Below are 17,476 nucleotides of genomic sequence, written 5' to 3'. Positions count from 1 at the left end.
ATCCAAGGCAAAGACTTGCGGTCCAAGCTCAAAACTTCCTCCACAAATGATGGCACATATCTTTGCATATCTTTGCAATATTATATTAATAAATAATAACATGAACTAGGGTGTGAAATCATGTGTGGTTGCATTTTTGGTTTGATAATATGTTTTGAGCTAAAATATGTTGGAGGATATGATGTGATTTTTTATTATGGGTTTAACTATGTGGTTGTTTGATAACATGGAATAAAACATGTGTTATTGTGAACTCGATGTAGTGGTACTAGAGGCGAACTTGCCTGAAGAAGCTATTTGGGAGAGTAGTGGGAAGTGATGTACTTGCCCGGTGAAACTTTCTAGGAGAGTGGTGGGAAATGACATCATGTACTTGTCCGATGAAGCTCTATGGAAGAGGGGTAGGAAATGGATCTTGTATACTTTCTCGATGGAGCTCTTTGGAAGAGTGGTGGGAAGTTGTGTACTTGTTCGATGAAGCTCCTTAGGAGAGTGGTGGGAAGTGCCACCGTGTACTTACCTGGTGAAGCTCTTTGGAAGAAAGGTGAGAAGTAGCTCATGTGTACTTGTCCAATGAAGCTCTTTGGGAGAGTGGTATACTTGCCTGGTGTCCCTAGAGTGTGGTGGGAAGTGGTATCGTATACTTGCCTTATGAAGCTCTCTAGAAGAGTCACTACAAAAATATGTAATTTTAGTAGGGGTTATTTTTGACGTTATCGGGGGTTTTAAGCCCTGGAAAATACGTTTCCCGCAGTTACAAAAACCACTGGGAAAACTAGCGTCACAAAATTTCCGGCAGTTTTCTACAAAATCGCCCCTATTTCCAGAGGTTTTTGGAACCACCGGAATTAACCGGGGTTCTATGGAACCGCCCCTATTTCTAGGGTTTTTTAGAAAACTGCCGGTAATTACCAGAGGTTTCTGGAAAATTGCCGGTAATTACTAGGAGTTTTCCAAAATCGTCGAAAAATCATTTAAAAAAATTAAATATTTACCTTTAACATTCAATCAATTTATAATCATTTTTCTATATTATGATTTCATCCAATCAATTTACAATCATTTTTCTATATTATGATCTCATCCAATCAATTTATAATCAATATATCCTGTTAATGAACATATTCAATTGAATAAACAAAATGAAATTCAATTCATACATTAAATTGTGTAATAATATTTAATATATTATTTGTACATAAAACTATATATTCAATCCAAATATTACATTATCCTACATATACTACTAAATTGTAGTCAAGTTTCTATAATTTACTAACACTTAAAATAAAAGAAACTCATTTGGTTCTAATGTCTTTCCTGTCTGGACCTTCCATTCAGGATCAATCATTAAAAATCTACAAATAAAATAATAGAATTAAAACAATATTGTAATAAAAAATTAGATAAGTATTTAGTAATCTTTTTAATACCTTATTCCAAATGCACCAAAAGTTTCTTGTCTGCATCAACATAAACCACAAGAGACAAGAAGCAAATCAACCACAATCTTTATCTTTCCATAAAGTTTAGTAGCTCACACAAGCTTATTGCCTGAAACATCCATAAGGGCCATACAAAGTGAAATGAAAAACAGATTCTGATGAACTCAGTGTTGCATCATGATGCTATAAGCCTTAGTATACATTTATCCTGCGCTGCTTCCAAATTGAAAGCATCGTCATTAAGTGAAGTAGTGTCCTGCTTCCAAATTGAAAGCATCGTCATTAAGTGAAGTAGTGTCCAGACCTATAAATGCTATTTCTTCCATTCTTCTCAGAATCTGCATGTATCTTGTTTACAAATTTAGGTATTGGATAAAACTCATAAATGTACAAGTGAAGTGTATCTGAATCAAGACTTGTGAAGTACAGTTGGCCTTCCTTGCTAAATCCAAACCAACTTCCTAAAGAAATTGACCTAAGTGAGTAGTTATTTACCTTGCCAGACTTAGCACCCCACTTCCTAGTAGTAGTTTCTTTAAATGAGGTACAAACAATTGACTTAGGGACAGGGCAGCGTTCGACAACTCGAGCTGTTAAAAGCTTACTCAGTATCTCTCGTACAACTTTTGTATCCATGGCATTTTATGCAAGTATATCATTTAAAATGAAATAATTTGAAAGGATTCATGATTTTGCGAGATCTAGGACCTCAACCATGTTTGAAATACAGTAATTTCAACATATTATTCAAAAACCAAGTCTAGAAGTAAGCATGAGCTAGTAGTGTTTTGGAATAAGAAGATCATAATTTTCTAAGTTTGATGACAGAGAATATATTCTTTCGAAAAGAATATAAACAAATGTTTGGAAATATAAATCATTCGTGACATGATATGTTTCTATGTCCTTTTCAGTTATTTACCTTGTATATCCATTTATGATAATATTGTATTAAGTTTCCAGCACTGCACATTGATATTAATGGTATTAAATACTAAGTATAAGATAATATAGCAACACAACACTACGTGTAGACTAACACATCATACTACCTAATGTTATGGAGCGTTGTCTTTGTTTATTCAAGCTCTTAACAAGTTCAGCTTCATTTTCCATTGCTTCTTCATTCTTTTCCTCCTGTGAATCAAAATTACCACCATTGAGCTTTCATGGAAAGGCCGAATAGCAACCTCTCTATATAAACTAGAATAATATAAAATAAGGAGGGAGATAATACAAGGAAATAATGTTCAACATTACATCACTAGAAAATTTACAATAATAAAATGAACCTATGGTTGAGAAAAATCCAGATTGAGAATACCACACAAGTTCAATCAATAGAAGAGAAGAAATGCACTTGAAGTCTAGAAGAGGATATGCATAGTCCACACTATTTCCCAAAATATCCATCAGGGATCAAGGTTTAAAACTAGAAATTCTTTGAATTGAATATTATAAAGAGGAAAAGAAATCAGTACAAACATAACATTGAGATGACCACCGAATAAAGAGAATAAAGCATTGCTTACATTATCACTTGCATATTCCTTTTCAGATCCACTGCTTTCACGTGCTTCACAACTCTCCTCTCTCCCCTGACTCTCGTATCCCTCATTCTGGTTAAAACAAAAACAATTCTTCAATCAATATGCATAATTTAACTCACACAACTAATGAACTAAGCTGAAAAAACCATGGCAGAGTATGTATGCCCTCTAATGTTTAATACCTAGTCAATTTACGAAATAATTTATTAGAGATTGTGGTTATTGATATCACTAACCAAAATCTAGCTATACTAAAACAAGCAAACAAAAGCACCAATGAAAAGGCCAATTATCTACCACTCAAAGAATCCCATCCACTATCGTTCTGAAGGCACAATTTTGGACTATTATGCGGATCATGAATGGAGACGATCAAACTAATAAGACAAAACAAAGCATCAGGATTTTTCAGATTGGGAGGGAGGTCACAATTGATTGTACCGTAAGATATATGTTGTTGTAGAAGCACTCACCCTCTGTCCAGTTTTCTTTCTCAATCTCCTAATTAGTGTGTGCTTCTTCAGTTTTCAAAACGCCATAAACAAGCATTAGCATACTTTGAAGTTATATTTGGTTGTGTTAGGATATTTATCCTATTTTATCATCATTATAGTGTGTCAAGGGTTACTCTATTTATCATGATTATATTGTGTCTAGGATTACCCTATTTATCATGATTATATTGTGTGTAGGGTTACCCTATTTATCATGTACTTGTGTATCAATTTATTCTTATAAATAGAAGATTGTGAGAGGGATCAATTAAGCCCTCTAGAATTATTTTACAGTTTCAATCTTAAGTTGGTATCAGAGCCAGGTTGATCCCGCTCTGGTTTCTGTCTCATAATATATATATGTCCTGCCGCCGGCCACCGTCGTTCGTCGCCGGCCACCGTCCGACCACCGTCGCCGCCGACCACCGTCGTCCATCACTGTCACAGTTTCCTTCGTCTAAACCCTTAGGGTTTTCTTGTTCCTCGCTAGTACTATTCGTCTTCTTTAGAAATGGTGTCTGGCAGTACTCTTTCCTTCTCCGAAAGTCCATCAATTACCTCCGCGAAGCTAAATGGAAAAAATTATCTATCATGGTCTGCTGCCATTGAAATGTGGTTCCTTGGCCAAGGGCATTATGAACACCTTGAGCGAGATGGAAGCCATGTGCCCACTGAAAAAGCTGATCAGTGGAAACAAGCAGATTTCCAGTTGTGTGCCCTGTTATGGCAATCAGTGGAACCCAAACTTCTTGTATCTTTAAGGGCTTTCAAAACTTGTCACTCCTTTTAGAAGAAAGCCCAAAGCATTTATGCCAACGATATTCAACGTCTCTATGACACTATGAACAAGCTTGCATCTCTTAAAATGGCAGACCATGATATGGTGTCCTTCATGGTTGAAGCTCAATCTACTGTCAAAGAACTTAGGATGTTTTTGGAAGTAGATCCATTAGAGGATATAAAAAAGAAACTAGACAAATTTTACATGGTGTTGATCCTTCGTGCCCTACATCCCGGTTTTGATCATCTCAGAGATTAACTTCTAACTAGTCATGAGGTCCCCTTTTAGGAAACATTGACCACTCGCCTTTTGCGTGTCCCGGTACCTCAAACTCAAGAAGCGCATGAACTAGTGGAACCATCTGTCATGGTTGCCACACAAGGAAGAGGAGGATGTGACACTAGAGGAGGAGGACGAGGAGGTCGGGGACGTCCTCAATGCACATACTGTAAAAAGATGGGTCATACTCAAGATAATTGCTACTCCTTACATGGTTTCCCTTCCAAACCGCCAATATTTCGAAGACTGAAACTTCCACTTCGAAGACTGAAACTTCCACTTCTATGTTTTCTAAGGATGAATATCAAGAATATTTAAGGTTAAAGTCTAACTGCTTGGCACAACCATCTCAATCTCCCAATACATCAACAACCTGCGTTTCTCAATCTATGGAAGGTCAAAATTCATGGGTAATTGACTCAGGTGCTTCTGATCACATTTCTGGTAATACCTCTTTGTTCTCATCTATTTCCTTTTGAGAAAAACCTCATTTCATAACCCTTGCAAATGGATCTAAAACTTCTTCCAAAGGAGTCGGTCATGTTTCTTTGTCTCCCTCCTTTAATCTCAACTCAGTCCTTTTTGTCCCTAATTGTCCTTTTAATTTAATTTCCTTAAGCCAGTTGACAAAAATGTTAAATTGTTCAATAACCTTTGATCATAAATCTTTTGTTATATATGAGCGTGGTTCAGGGAGACAAATTGGAGAAGGATATGAAGCTGGCAGATTATACCATTTTGGATCTCGTCCAAGGGTGTCCTGTGTTACTGCTCCTAATCCTAAAGTGCTACATGATCGACTTGGCCATCCTCATTTGTCCAAATTTAAAAAGATGTGCGCTGAACTTAGTGGTCTCCAAACCTTAGAATGTGAGTTATGTCAATTAGGAAAACATGTTAGATCTTCCTTTCCTAAAAGGTCTCAATCAATATGTAATTCTAGTTTTTCCATCATTCATTCTGATATATGGGGACCTAGTCGTATCTCCTCCTTTGGTTTTAGATATTTTGTTACCTTTATTGATGAATATTCAAGATGTACTTGGGTTTATCTTATGAAAAATCGTTCTGAATTGTTAGCTATCTTTACATCCTTTTTGAATAAAATCAAGAATCAATTTGGTCAAGTAATCAAAATATTAAGAAGTGATAATGCAAAAGAGTATTTCTCTTCCTCCTTTTCTGCCATCTTGAGTTCCCATGGTATCTTACATCAGTCTACTTGTCCTCATACACCATAGCAAAATGGTATAGCAGAACGAAAAAATAGACACTTGGTTGAAACTGCTCGTACCCTTTTGCTTGATGCCCATATTCCTGTCCATCGTTGGGGGATGCCATCTTAACTGCATGTTATCTTATTAATAGGATGCCCTCCTCCTCTCTTGATAATAAAGTCCCTTTCTCCATTTTGTTTCCTAATGATCTTCTCTTTCATACATCTCCCGAGTGTTTGGCTGTGTATGTTTTGTTCATGACATGTCTCCAGGTCTAGATAAACTCTCCGCTCGCGCTCTCAAATTTGTCTTCTTAGGTTATTCTCGACTTCAAAAAGGATATCGGTGTTACTCTCCTGAAACTAAGAAGTATTACATGTCTGCCAATGTCACATTCTTTGAACAGACTCCTTACTTCTCTCCATCTGTTCAGGATGTTTCTATCCTCCAACAGGTCCTTCCTGTTCCAATGGCTGAGTCAAATAGCTCCACTGTCTCTATCATTCCAAGTCTTGATCACAATCCTTCTACACATGTTTCTCCACATACTGAGATCATCCCACACAGAGCCCCAATGGATAGTCCACCTCCCCAAGACAATGGTGAATCTCCTACCTCAGATTCTTCTCCCTCGTCACCTCCTCCCACGCCTCCTGGTGCAAATGATTCAACATGGCCTATTGCCCTCAGAAAAGGTACTCGTTCCACTCGAAACCCTCATCCCATTTATAATTTTCTAAGCTATCATCGATTGTCGCCCTCCTATTTTTCTCTTTTATCCTCAGTGTCCTCTGTTGTTATACCCAAGAATGTGAAAGAAGCACTTGATCATCCTGGATGACGACAAGCTATGATTGCAGAAATGCAGGCTCTTGACCACAGTAATACTTGGGAGTTGGTGCCCCTTCCCCCAGGAAAAAAGGCGGTTGGTAGTCGATGGGTGTATGCAGTTAAAGTTGGCCCTGATGGTGAAATTGATCGGCTCAAAGCTCGGCTTGTTGCAAAAGGTTACACTTAGGTTTATGGTCTTGATTATTGTGACACTTTCTCTCCTGTAGCCAAGATGACTACTATTCGTCTCTTCTTTGCCATGGCAGCCATTCGTCACTGGCCACTTCATCAATTGGATATCAAGAATGCCTTCCTACATGGTGATCTTGAGGAAGAAGTTTATATGGAGCAACCTCCTGGGTTTGTTGCTCAGGGGGAGTCTGGTATGGTATGCAAATTGCATCGATCCCTATATGGCCTCAAGCAATCCCCATGTGCTTGGTTTGGAAAGTTTAGCTCCATTGTTCAAAAATTTGGGCTAAAACGCAGTGAAGCAGACCATTCAGTTTTTTATTGTCTTTCTTCTCTCGGGAAATGTGTTTACTTAATAGTATATGTTGATGACATTGTCATTACAGGAAATGATGCTGTTGAAATATCTCAACTAAAAGAGTACTTGTGTAGACATTTTCAAACCAAGGATCTTGGAAGTCTCAAATACTTCTTAGGCATTGAAGTAGCGCAATCAAAAGATGGAGTTGTAATCTCCCAAAGGAAGTATGCTCTTGATATATTACAAGAAACATGCATGATTGATTGTAGACCGGTAGACAGTCCCATGGACCCAAACCAAAAATTAAGGACAGAAGAAGGTGAATTATTCTCCGATCTACAGAGGTATAGGAGGCTGGTTGGAAAACTGATTTATCTCACTATTACAAGGCCAAATCTATCCTTTGCAGTTGGAGTGGTTAGTCAGTTCATGCAGGCTCCATGTGTTGACCATTGAAATGCTCTCATTCGGATTCTAAGGTATGTAAAGAAGGCTCCCGGGTAAGGATTGTTATATGAAGATACAAGAAGCATTCAGGTCTCTGGGTATTGTGATGCAGATTGGGCAGGTTCACCTATTGATAGACGGTCTACTACAGGATATTGTGTTTTTCTGGGAGGAAACATTATTTCATGGAAAAGTAAGAAACATAATATAGTAGCTCGATCAACCGCGGAAGCTGAGTATAGGACAATGGCATCACTAACATGTGAACTTATATGGGTGAAACAATTCCTTCAAGAGGTTAAATTTTGTGACATCTATACTATGAAGATGTATTGCGATAATCAAGCTGCTCTCCACATTGCATCAAATCCAGTGTTTCACGAGAGGACTAAACATATAGAAATTGATTGTCATTTTGTTCATGAAAAGTTGTTGACCAAAGAAATATGTACTGAGTTTATTGGGTCAAACAATCAACTCGCAAATGTATTGACCAAGTCATTAAGGGGTCCTCGGATTGAGTTTATTTGTTCTAAGCTTGGTACATACAATTTGTATGCTCCATCTGGAGGGGGAGTGTTAGGATATTTATCCTATTTTATCATCATTATAGTGTGTCAAGAGTTACCCTATTTATCATGATTATATTGTGTCTAGGATTACCCTATTTATCATGATTATATTGTGTCTAGGGTTACCCTATTTATCATGTACTTGTGTATCAATTTATTCTTATAAATAGAAGATTGTGAGAGGGATCAATTAAGCCCTCTAGAATTATTTTACAGTTTCAATCTTAAGTGGTTGAAAATAAATGTTTTTACTTAGACATTTGTAAATGTCAAAACAAATTTACAGAAATTGAAACCTGACCCAGATTGTAGCATTAAACATCGACGAAAGAAGCGGGGGAGGGAGACCGTTGGTCTGAAGGTCGGCAAGACTCACCATGGCTCGCACTCCTCGCACTTGCATCTCCAAGGCAGAGATATAATCATCGGCTTCTTCTACAAGCTTCGAGAACAATACCTTCCGGCAACCGGGGATTAATCGTCCGAGAGAACGCGCTTTCTTCTGCAGCGACGACGCCGTTCTTCGAATCTTCGGCGCGCTCTTCTTCATAAATCCAACGCGAGACTTCCTGGCCTTCATGTGGTGCCTCCACTTCTACCGGCCAAACAGATTTATGAGAATCGCGCTACTCCAGCTACTTTGGCCTTTGGCCGTGGCGGCGAGGGCACAACCGACGGTTGCGCAGACATCGCTGGCAACGGTAGGGCGCGGACATCGCTGATTCGCGTGCATAAGGATTGGTGGAAGAAAGACTAGAGAAGTTGAGAAATGGAGAAGAAAAGAATGTGAAGCTCCGTAGTCGAGAAAGGATGTGAAATTGCGTGGAGAAGAGAAGCGCGAAATGACAAAATTAGGAGAACAAAAGAAGAGGTGCGAGAAAGAAAAATTTCATAGGGTAAATACTACTATAGGTTTGCTATAAAATCGCCAGAAATTGATTTAAAGAAAAGAAAAGAAAGTCTTAAACTGTGGTTTTGTTTACAAACCACAGAAAAATTATTTTAAATAATTAAATTAAAAATTTACTACGATTTTTTATTGAAATATTTGAAAATTAAGGGAGGTTTTTGAAACCTCGAGAATAAAACCCCTCATGTTATTTTTGTAGTGAGTGGTGGCTGGTGGCACTTGAGTTGATTTTGTATTATGAGCTATGTGTGAGAATTATGTTGATGATTGAACATCTTGGATTAAGACTACGTGCAAATTCATTGTTGTTGGTTGACGTGACTGTAATTTTATTTGATTATGTGCTCTTTATGAATCATCAAAAGATTGAATGAGGTGTTATGACATATTATTATTATTATTATTTATCTCTGAGTCTAATTATTTAGTTTTCTTTTAAGTTAGCTCATCTTGTATGTTTGTGATTGTGTTTTTTACTTGTGATGACTGTATGACTTGTGTTATATGTAAGTAAATAATGTTACGGATAATAGTACATATGCACAACAATAAAAAGCATGAAATTACGCTAGAAATACATTTTATTGTATTTTGGATGTATTATGGATAAATGTTAATTATTGATTATTTGTTTTTATGTTTTCTTTTTATTGCAGGGAGGAAGCTCTCTAATTTAAAAGATATATGATGTTCTCCCATTCAAACAATGCATGTAATGACAACTCATCAATATCTTGTTGTCACTTCTGCTAATATTAATTGCATAAATTGTATTAATTTCTTTTACCTTTTTCTCACATCACCACTTATTTGTTAAATTAATCAAACTTTGATTCATATATATATATATATATATATATATATATATATATATATATATATATATATATATATATATATATATATATATATATATATATATATATATATATATATATATATATATATATATATATATATATATATATATATATATATATATATATATTTCGTTCGTGCTTCGTCGTAATTATATCTTGTATGATGCATGTAAATCTTATTTCTTTTATAAAAGCTATGATCATACTCCATTTTGAAAGACTCAATAGTACATAAATTTTAATCAAATTATCATATATTTCACAAATTTTTCTGAATAATTTCGTATTGATGTTTAAGTGATATGACATCTCCCAATAAAACATGTACGCGAAGATTAGCATAAAATATAATGAACAAAAATTTCATAAAATATATGAAATTTAAATTATGACATATACTAATTAATATTAATATTAAAAAGTGATTAATCTTTTAAACCGTCAAACTAAACAATTCAAGATACAATACAATTATTACGAGTACAACGTCCTCTTAGTTTTTATATAAAGCAAAACAAAACATGGAAACATGTCAAAATTAAAGGTATACTACACAAATCTATGTATTAAATTTTAAATGAGAAATTAAGAACATTTTAATATAAATAAGTCTAAAAAAATTAGTCATAGCGATTAAAACACGAACTTCGCAAAATATAACAATACAACTTGTTGTCGAACACCTTTGGCCCAATATAAAATTTTCAACGTACAATTTTTAACATAACTAACTAAATAAATTAATATCTATTCTAAACAATTAAAAATCTTTAATCTAACAGTGTGATTTTAGTTTCTAGTCTAAAACTTAGTAACTTCAAATGAAAATCCTAACTTTATCCTAAAATAATAAATATAATTTCAGTTATAATTTCTAATAATTTAAATTTTAAATTTTAAAAAACATAATACAACTTAAATTTAAAACTTATTTATATTATATTAAATTAAATACTAAATAATAATTCAAAACAATAAAATATAGGTTTAATGTCTCGGTAGATCTCTATTTTGGTCCGGAATCTCAAATAGGTCCCCTTTCTTTTCGGCGTCTCAATTAGGTCATTGTTTTTGTAAATTGAAGCAATTAGAGGTCTGCCGTCAAATTGGACAAACGGTCGTTTAAATTTGGGTTACGTGGCACGATACACATGGCATTGAAAACGAGTTTTATATTAAAAAATTTGAATGCACAGAGGTGAAATCAGCTTTAGGGAAGGACAAAGTGGGAAAAATTTAAAAATTTAAGTGCAGCCCTTTAATTCAGAAATGCAAATGAGATTGGGAAAAAAATTAAGGTTCATGTGAGGGAAAAAATCGCGTTCTTTCTTTCTTTGTTCTTTATTAGGGAGAGGGAGGATTGTTGTTCAGATGCATGGGAATCCGAGTTGGGACTTAGGGTGTTTGATTTCCCATGGCTGAAAGATGGTGTGAGGTGTAAATCAGATGAGTACTTTTTGGATTTTGAAGACATTTTCTCATCGTTGCTGAAAGAAGAAGACGCGTCCTGGAAAGGTAATTCTAGTGTTGATTTGTTGAAGGCATATGGTTTGTTTGAGAATCCAGAAGAGAAGTTGGAGCACATTGCATGGCAACCATTTAAGAGTGATATGGTAGAGCATGAAGCGGAGGATGTGGATTGCATTTGGATCTCTCTCCTTCAACACCCTCTCTGATTGTTCATCTATATAACTGTTCATCTCAGATAGAGTTCAGAAGAAGTGTATACATTAATGGAGTTAGATGTAAAATATTTAATATATTAATTAGTCATAGTCCCTCACATTCTTCGTCATTTTCTTCTTCTCTTTTTCCATTGTAATTTAAATCCCTTCCTTTGTGCTTGGATATCTAGAAGACATTGTTACTTTCCATTCATTGTCCAAATTAAATTACATGGACTACGTTATCAATTAAATCTGGAGCTCATACTGTAGCCAAATGCATGCCAAGATATAAAAACTCTTAGATCTTCTCCTCCTCTCTTGCTCTGTAATAAGAATTTAGTTTATTTTATTTTTATAATGGAAGAGGATGAGCTACTGTCACATATAAATTCAGTTTTTGTATGAAAATTTTGAACGAAAGAACGTGATTTTTCCCTTCACACGAACCCTAATAATACAGATCCCCATTTTATTTCCCCAATCTCATTTGCATTTCTGAATTAAAGGGGGCTGCACTTTAATTTTTTAATTTTTCCCACTTTGCCCTTTTCTAAAGCTGATTTCATCTCTATTCATTCAAAATTTTTAATACAAAACTCATTTTTAGTGCCACGTGTGATTAATGTATACACTGACCATGCCACGTAACCCAAACTTAAATGGCCATTTGTCCAATTTGACAACAGACCTCTAATTGCTTCAAGTTTACAAAAAACAAGGACCTAATTGAGACGCCGAAAAGAAAAAGGACCTATTTGAGGTTCTAGACCAAAGTAGGGACCTATCGAGACATTAAACCTAAAATAAAACTTAAAATTACTAATTAACCTCAAAGGGTTGTAGAGGAGACAACAAATAACACTTCATAAAGTAGATACATAATGAAACAATAACATGAGGACTAATGATGATAATAGATTCAAACACATAAAAAATGATGAGACAACAAAATGGAAACCAAATAAAGGAAGAGAATGAAAGAACTACATAGGTATAGTGTTAGAAGTTCCACATCTATTAGAGATAAGACCAATTTATAGTATGTAAGAGGGTACAAATCTTACCTTACAAGTTGATTTTGTAAGGTTGTTGATGATGTATTTGTGCAATCAAATCCAGGAAGTGAATTGATTCATAGTAGAATCTCAAGTATCGTCTCCATAGTCATTTAACAAGTATATTGGTAGTTAGCTTTTGAGTTTTTTGGATTTTGATAAAGAGTACATGTAAATATAAATAGTAGCATATATTATATAGATTAAGTGGAGTGAAGATTATGATTGAATTTAATCTCATGTTTTTCTATTTCAAGACTACGTCTATTTAATATGAAAATCATTCAATGTCTTGAAAATACTCTTACTAATAGATCTAGGTTCATTCCTGAATTGCTAGAACCTAAGGATTTCAAACCCGAGTGTGATTCCTCTACCCATGGCAGAATAAATCCCTTCTTTATTGTTCAAGACTTTCCCACCCAACACACCCTTTAGATCTTGTGGGAGCCTTTAGCAAGAGTGTGATGATTTGATTGGACCACAATTTGAGACTAGTTTTTCAACTCAATCCTAATTAGTGAAATAAGATGAGTGATCAAGTCATCTAAGTAATAAACATAAATCAAACCACAAACTATTGAATGAAAGCATAGATAAATATCTAAGAACTATAGAAGTACATAAAATTAGAGTTGATTATATTTAACCTCAACACGAGAGAGTTTAACTACCCATAGAATATTGTGATACAATTCTAGTAGCATCTACACATAAAATTTACAATAAGAAAATTTCTCTTTAGCCTAGTAGACCTATTCGTTCTCTACTATTTATTCCTCCATTCAATGCTTAGAATAAGAAAATGAGGTGTTTATTTATAAATATTTTTGGTCAGTGCGTAATCCAACTTTTGGCACTCAACCACAAAGTTTCCTTCCTTTATGTCTGAATCCATTTATATCTCCATCATATTACAGGTGAATCTTTTTTAAATGATGAATGAGACAAGGCCATATTAATTCCACATTAATTTTCTATAAGTAATTTTTAATACATTCTACCTTTATATGGATAAATATTTCCCATATTTAATTAAAAAAATAATAATGACAAGAAAACTTAAAATTACATTGTTGAATGGACATTTTTTTATATAATTTCTTCCTTCTTTAAGGATATTTGTTCTCAAGTGTTATGGATACAATTTCTCCATGAGAAACACTATGAGAACTATGAGAAACATAGTGTGAGAATAAAAAATCGTCATTTGATTAGATTTCCAACTAAGAACTAAAATTCATGCAAATAGTATTGATTGAGTGATATAAAATGAAATGTTGTTGAGACCTCTCATGAAAAATCTTCATCATATATGATATTGATGAATGGACAAAACAATAATATTTCCAAAATCGTAAAAAATATCTCTATTATTATTTTTTTCCTCCTATTTGTTGGTCATTTTCTTTTTACTTTTTTTTTCTTTTCTTTTCTGTTCTATGCTTATTTTTTAATTTCTCTCTCTCTCAAGGTCTTCTCTTTATTTTATTGTTCTCTCACCTCCTTATCTTTTATTTCTTTTGCTTTTAACTCTTCCTCTTTTATTTATTTTCTTTCATCTCCTTTTATTTTCTTTCTTTTTCTCTCTCAACTCATTGTATTTGATTTCTTTTTCTTTACTAGTTTTTTCTTCCTCCATTTCTTTCATCACAATTAGATAATGTATTTTTCAATTATCATCAAACATTTTTTCTTTATCTTTATATATTCTTTATCTTTATATATTTGTTCTTTCTTTTCTTTTTTATTCTTTCCTCAAAATTCTTTTTCAATTTTATCTCCATTATCTCCATTTGTAAATAAAAATCAGCAATAAATAATTCTTGATATGCATAGAGTTTAGAAGCACTTTTAGCACTAGTATTTTCATGAGTATGAAAATAATAATAAAAATTAAAAATACATAAAAAAACTCATTAAATATCAAGAGTCATAACTCTAATACCAATTGACGAGAAAACAGAGAGAGTAAGATCATTTTGAAATTTAGTTTAAGGAAAGAATATTAATGCCACAATAAAGAAATATGAGAAGATATGTTATAAGTCGTAAGGTTAATTATCCTCAACTAAAGCTGTTCATTTGGCCCACTCCATAGGGCTTAAGCCTAGCTCACCTAGACTAAGGAAAAAAAGTCCATAGGGTCAAAAAACCCCTCATTAAAAAAAGTACACATGGCCAAAATGCATACAAAAGCCCTATTGACAAGGGTCAGCCAATGAGTTTTTTATTTTCAAACATGAATAGTATTATATTTTTTTAAAATAAATTATTGGACATATAAGCAACAATTTGTATAAAAGCACTAGTATAAAAATAGCATATAACGTCACGTGTTTAAGGTCTAACCACTACCAATGTCAAAAATGACCGGTGGCTTTTTTTGTAAATAAATGCAATTATTAAACGTCGTTTAGAATTGTAATTCGACGTAAAAGGATATAAAACGTCGAATACCCCAACGTTAGATGTCAAAAGGTTTGTGAATGCAATAAAAAATTGAGCAGGAGATTGAAAATTCATTCACTTTATCTTAGCGCGCGAGACCCTCTCTCTTCTCAAACTTTTCTCGAACGAAGTTTGACGACCATCACATGTAATATTTCTTTCATTTGATACAAATGCATTTTATTTATGATTTTCGTTTGTTTTTATCGATTATTTTCGTGTTTTTGTTCTTCATAGCCGCATTCTGCTTTCTCTGTCACCGGTGACGACACTTTATTTCGACAAACCCACCTTTTGAAGGTTAGTTTTCGTTTTTGTTTTGAAGAACTTATTTGTTGAACTTATTTTTGTTTTTTTGTTGAACTTGTTTGTTGTTGTTTGGTTGAACTTGTTTGTTGTTGTTTGATTGAACTTGTTTGTTGTTGGTTATTGTTGTTTGTTGTTGATACTACGATCATAGTTATTGCTTTATAAAACACCAAAAACTGAAATTTGTTGTTTTTCTGCTTTTGAAGTCTCGTAGAGTTGTAAAAAAGGATCACAATTAATTAAAAAAAACAAAAAAATTGATTAACATCGTATATTAACAAAATTCGACGTTAAGTTAACATCATATATTTACAAAATTCGACGTTAATTTGACGTGGAATTAAAAAAATTCAACGTCAATTCAACGTCTCATAATATGACGTCGTTTGCAAATTAGTCGTTAGAAACTCAAAATATTCGACGTTGTACGCAATTTTTGTACTACTGAAGCAAAACTTTAACTCGAGCCGACCTTCAATCTAGACCACCTCATCTCAACCTTCATTGTGGGTCAACATGTTTTGACTTTCTACTTGGGTTGACCCATCACAACCTTCGCCCATCTCAAAATTCGACCAACAATTCCTTAACTCGACATCTACCAGTGCTTGCACTAATGATTTATCACATAATAGATACGAAAAACCAATAAATAATATAACTACATTAATATAATTTTAGTAAAAAGGGTGTTTGAATAACAAAGTCTATTAAAATAATTGCACTTACAATCAACATTTTATATGTAGAGAGAGAATGTACAAATAAGCCTTAGGTATATTATTGATTTTTTTTAAATTACTCAATACTTATATATATGTGTGTGTATATATATATATATATATATATATATATATATATATATATTTATTTATTTATTTTAGAGGATGTTTAATAGTAATTTAAAACAGTTACTAACTTTTTTTATTGTACATATCCTTTTGGTCAATAAGTCAGATCGATTGGTGGGTTGACCGCTCTATCGACTGGTGGACCGACTACTCGATTGATTGGCAAAGTGACCACCTCAACCGGCTGCCTAACATACTGCCTTGATAGGCAGACGGGCCGACCGGTCGATCGACTGACGGGAATACTGCCCCGACCAATTGACTAACAAACCGCCTTGATTGACTGGTGGGGCGACTGATCTGACTGACTTTTTGGTTGATCACCCTAATCTACCAGCTAGTGGGCAGGTCGCTCTAACTGATTGATGGACTGACCACTCTGAGTAACTGGTTGCAGAGTAAAGGTCAAATTAACACTTAGCTAATCATAGCCACGAATCAACCAATTAATGCTGATTAAAGTATGGTTGAACCATGATTAGGACAACAAAAAGGTAAACATACCAATAACACCAATTATAAGTTAAGGTCTAAGGTATGATTATTGAGACAAATATATCATTGCATTTAATACCCTTGTGATCGATCACCTACTGACTTAAGCATTAGAGTTCCTTCTTTAACTACCATTCGAGCGACTTTGGATGGATAGGAGACCTTGGGACTAAACAGATGAGAATTAGTAACGACACAAGACAAGCTATTTAGGAGTTAAGAGTACCCATCTCGTTTGGTAGAAACATTTTGGCACCCACTTGGGGCCAATCAAGCACTCGTATACTCCCATAGTGACCTCAAGGAACATAATGTGCAACATTGTTGTAGAAGAGGTAATCGACTTCAAGCTTTGGGGTCAGTCACTCAATTTGACCAATTGACCTCATTCACTCGGCTTGGCCTGTTGGCCTCATCTTGTTGTCCTGTTCAGCCACTTGACCTTGACTAGTTGATGCAGGCTGTCACGACCCATCAAATTTGATGTGCATTAAAAAATGCAGTATAGTGCTAGGAAGTGACTCCTAGGTCGTCTCTCAAGGACCAAATGTGGTTCAGGTAATAGGTCGAACACTTTGTGGGGGGGGGGGGTTTGTGAAGATTTTGTGAATGCGAGTGAACTAAATTAAAACACGAACATAAACACGGATGTAAACACAGATATAAACACAAAATTAAAATGATTGGTCACTTATGCTAACATCGTAACTAAAATATCACAACCACGAAAAATAGAGAACATCAAAATGAAAAGTGCTTTAACCAAATT

The sequence above is a fragment of the Vigna umbellata genome, chromosome 6 (assembly GCF_029865625.1).
Source record: "Vigna umbellata cultivar VRB3 chromosome 6, Vumbellata_1.0, whole genome shotgun sequence".
Lineage (NCBI taxonomy): Eukaryota > Viridiplantae > Streptophyta > Magnoliopsida > Fabales > Fabaceae > Vigna > Vigna umbellata.
This window is presented reverse-complemented; position numbering follows the sequence as displayed.